We start from the raw sequence: 4,824 nt of genomic DNA on the forward strand, positions 1-4,824 counted from the left end.
AATAGTCGCCATTCTGGAAAAACACTGACTTTTTGCTTCATTCATTCATCCAGCCAGTAACTAAGTGACTAGTATATGCCAGGCACTGTAGAGTACTGAGTAGAAGACGCAAAACTTCTGACTTGAAGAAGTTTCTCATAGCTTGCATTCTATGGAAAAAGATAACCAATAAGCAAAATGTAAATCAAATATATGTAATATTAGATGCTGATTATTTCTATAAACAAAAATAAAGCAAGAAAGAAAGTCAAGGAGTGTGTAAGTTTGTGGTAAGGAGAAGTATAAACAAACAAAGTAGTGAGAAAGGGTACTATATTCCTGTTGTACTCATGTAGACTATACATTATGCAAATTATATAAATATATACATATGATGATTATATATGCTATATGATTACATGTAATATATGTGATAGGGTATATTATATATGGCATATAAATATGTATATATACTTTCATATTATAGATGAAAAATATATACATAATATACTGTATATTGTCATATATGATAATATATACTATATATTGCATATGTACTATATATACAAGTATATATTGTCATATATATGATAATATATACTATATATAATACTATACTACATATGATATATATACTATATGATACATATACTATATATGAGATTATATATGATATACATGAAGATAACATACATATGAGGTTTATGTGAGCTCTATATATAGAATTTACAATATATATTATTTATGTATTATATATCTGGAATACAATAAACACAATGATGTCCAGGCTAGGTTTTCAAAGATTCTTAGTCGAATGGGGGTAATGACATGTACAGACGAGCAAGTCCTAGTGTGCAAATCACACTGAGTTGGTCAGGGTGTAAGGGAACCAAGAAGCAGACCCCTAGTAACCTCCACAGGCTCTGTGTCCTCAAGGTCGGCAGAGATTCATTTGAACTATGCATAGAGACTCAGGAGTTTCTGAGTTATTCTGGAGCAGTATTTTCCATACTTCAGGTCCTGATCCAGGGGGTGATGAAATCAATCTTCTGAGTTGTGACCAGACTTCCTTAGAATGAAATAAAATAAAGTACAATAGAAGAAAAGAGAGTGAAAGAGAAAATACTAGAGTGCGGTGCAAGATTGTGTGTGTGTGGGTGTGTATGAGTGTGTGTGTGTGTGTGTGTGTGTGAGAGAGAGAGAGAGAGAAATATTTGTTTGCATTTGTGGACAGTAGGTTAAAATGTAAATGTGAAATGTGTCCTAGTCTGGATATGTCAAAATGAGTTTATAATCCAATGTTCTAGAACACATGGAGGCTAACTCCAAACGTTAACAATGACAACAAGGCAGTCAGAGCCCTGGAGAGAGATGCACTCCTCAACATTGCCTGTTGCTGAAGATTCAGAACTAGCAGCAAAACCAAAACAAAAAGATCAAACTGGGGTAACCTGGGAAGGTTGCCTCCTCCCGCTCCCTCTCCTCCTTATCCACGGTCCCTTCCAGCTTCTCCAGGGTCCCTTCCAAGGTCCCTTTTAGCTTCTCCAGAGTCCCTTCCAGGAGTGAAGCGGACTGGGTGCACAGCCTGTGCTCCACCCCAGGAGCCTGGCAGTGCTGAGAGGAGAGTGTGTCACACCCCAGGGGAGGGGCCTTTTGCCACTAGGCACAATGCATTTGGGACACTTATCTATCAGCAGGAAGTTAAGATACCCCAGCTAGGAACAGCTTTAAAAGTAAAAAGTTATCTATTATGACATCCAAGGGGATTGCATCAATTAATTCGTTAAATCTATTGGTGCTCCTGGAAGTTTGGAGACTCTGTGTACAGTGGAGAAAACTCTGGACATGAGTTACTTAACCTGGTTTTGAACCTTATTCCTGCCTTTAGAGATCTAGTGTGTCTGGGCAAACTATTCAAACTCTCTGGGCCACACTGATTTTATCTTGTAATGTGGGCAGTAATAACTACTTCCTAAGATCTTTATGAAGATTCTTTTAAAAGTAGTGTCTATAAAACTCCTGGTCTAGTGTCTGGCAAGCAGAGGTATACTAATTCAAGTCCTGATTGAGTTATTAGGGCACATTATCTTACCAAAATAGTAAGTGTTAGAATCTTACAAGAACTCAGAATCAAGGTTAAAAAGGAACAAGAAACACCAACCGTTCAGGACAGACTCTCGATATTATTTAACTTGAAGGTGACATTGTAACGAGAACTTCTCAGCTGGAGTTAATTGATTTGAACAATTCAAGTCCACCAGACAAATCAGCCCAGGACAGCTTACCACGCTGGCCGAGTTAATTTTTTTTTTCACATAGTTTTTGACCGGCTGCGATGTTAAGAGGAGACCAAAGGCTGTGAGGTGAGTAAAACCTACCTGATCTCACTGTGAATATTCTATGCTGAGGGAATTGCCTTTGTTGTTACCAGGGTTTAAGCAGCATGGTGTATTTAGGTCACATTCAGGGAGCCGTATTTCCCCTGCTGCGGTCATTGTCACTAGAAGTTGGCATATACACATCTCAGCAAGGACAGTCCCTGTCATCCTAACACACGATTCAAATACTCATCCCTGCACGATGTACTGACCAAAATACTTCTGTGTCTGTTACCCCATTTAAACTTCACAATTCATCTTGCTGTGGGCCAGATACTGTGCTAGGTACCCAGAGGGTCACTGGAGTTGTGTATTTTTTGCCTCATTTTACAGATGGAGAAAATAGAATTCACTGAATGTCAAGGGACTTGCCCAGGGACACACAGTGTGTAAATGAAAGATTGAGATGTGAATCCGTGTCCTGATTTCAGGCTAAGAGCTCTCAGGTGTCATTCGTATATACCCAGAGACAAAACAAAGGCCAGACATTCTTCTGGATTTCTCCTTTTTGTTCCTACAACTTGACAAAATAATATGTTCTCCAGCAAAATGATAATACTTGATATTTCCTGGAAACATTATGCTATGTTCTTGTCTCATTTTTTTTCCCGATCCAGTCCCTTTTTAGGAAATGTTTTTATATTTATCTTCTCCGTGTGAGTTGCTACTCCTTCTTTTCTCTTTCAAGACCCAGATCGGAAGCCCTCCTCCTCCAGGAAGGCTTTCTTGATCCTCCCAATTGTACACGTGCTCTTTCTTTGTGCTCACAGAGAACCTGACATATCTCTCACATCTTTTAACAAATTATGTTGTCATATTTCTATTTTGCAGTGTGCTTTCTCCATTACACAGTCACCTAATTGAAGATTGGCCCCAAATCTTATTTATCTTGGTGTCTTATTGGCTAACGGCCATGCCTCACACATAATAAGTATTGAGAAAATGATTGTTGATTAAATGAATGAAGGTAAATTATGTTAATCAGTCTGTGAACATATTTAATATAGAAGTCAACTAAGATCAAATTATTAGAGGTACATTAAAAATGCCAAAGGAAGAGAAATAGAATTTATTGGTTCGATATTTCATATCAACTTGGACTAGAAGAACACTAAGATTTGTTCTGAATCAGAAAGTCTATGGTTCTGTGATTTTTGTCAGGGGGCAGTGCTGTGGTTTGAAAGCATGTTCCCTCCAAAATTCATGTTGAAACTTCATCCGCACTGTAATAATAAGGGGTAAGGCCTTCTGGGAGGGACTAAATCGTGAGAACTCCACATTCATAAATAAAGCAATGCCATAAAAGAGGCTTCAGAGACAGTTCACCTATCTTGCTCTTCTGCTCTTCCGCCACGCCACACAAGGACACAGCACTCCTCCCGGCTGAGGAGGCAGAAACCAGGTGCCATCTTGTAGGCAGAGAACAGGCACTTTCTAGACATGGGACCTGCAAGCACCCTGAACTTGGAATTCCCAGCCTCCACAACTGTGAGAAATAAATTTCTGTTATTTATAAATTATCAGTTTCAGGTATTTTGTTATAGAAGGACAAATGGACAAAAACAGGAAGGTTTCTTCTGTGTTATAATGTGGTGGAATTGAATTTCTCATCATTTTCAATGGAACTGAAGATTCTGCCTTGTTATTTGATGGAGTTGGCCAGAATATTATAAATTATGGAAAAACAGGGCTAGTTAATTTATTTCTCTGTGGTATAAAAAATGCTAGCATCTATAGCATACATTTCTGAAGTTACATTTTGGGGGTTTTGTAATTTTTACTTTTATAAGAAACTATCACATGATAAATAGTTCATATAACATGTATTATTTAAGAAGAACACTGATGGGCATGGTGGCTCACTGTAATCTCAGCACTTTGGGAGGCCGAGGTAGATGGATCGCTTGAGGTCAGCAGTTGGAGATGAGCCTGACCAACATGGTGAAACCCCATCTCTACTAAAAATACCAAATTAGCCAGGTGTGGTGGCGCACGTCTGTAATCCCAGCTAACTTGGGAGGCTGAGGAAGGAGAATCGCTTGAACCCGGGAGGTGGAGGTTGCCATGAGTCGAGATCGAATCATTGCACTCCAGCCTGGGCAACATGAGCGAAACTCCATCTCAAAAAAAAAGGAAAAAGAAGAAGAACACTAAATCTCCAGAGCTTGAGAAATACCCAGCACGGAGCTTGAGAAATGAAATATGACCAATAATTTGGAAGCATCCTGGTGCTACTCCCCAGTTGCAAACTCTAGCTTCCCCTCAGAGAAAGGTTGACACATCATCAAATGTAAATTTAAATTTCTTGCTTTCCTTCAAAATTTTACTATCTGCCATCCTTCTATCTCCCCAATTGATCTATTGTTTAATTTTGCATTTTCCTCAATTGACTGTACTACTTGTATTACTCTGCAATTTACCTCTTTTAGCCAACATGGTGTGTTTGAGCTTCATCCACACTGATATG

At 38.7% G+C, this 4,824-nt stretch overlaps 1 long non-coding RNA gene across 1 annotated transcript; it reads left to right on the forward strand.

Moving 5' to 3' along the window:
* The first annotated feature begins 1,367 nt into the window (after positions 1–1,367).
* LOC112208137 (uncharacterized) lies at positions 1,368–3,326 on the forward strand. The gene is made up of 4 exons (XR_002942463.1): positions 1,368–1,425; positions 2,178–2,342; positions 2,691–2,746; positions 3,189–3,326. It is a non-coding gene; the product is annotated as an uncharacterized LOC112208137 (long non-coding RNA).
* Positions 3,327–4,824: the final 1,498 nt, after the last annotated feature.

This window comes from Pan troglodytes, chromosome 12 (assembly GCF_028858775.2).
Source record: "Pan troglodytes isolate AG18354 chromosome 12, NHGRI_mPanTro3-v2.0_pri, whole genome shotgun sequence".
Lineage (NCBI taxonomy): Eukaryota > Metazoa > Chordata > Mammalia > Primates > Hominidae > Pan > Pan troglodytes.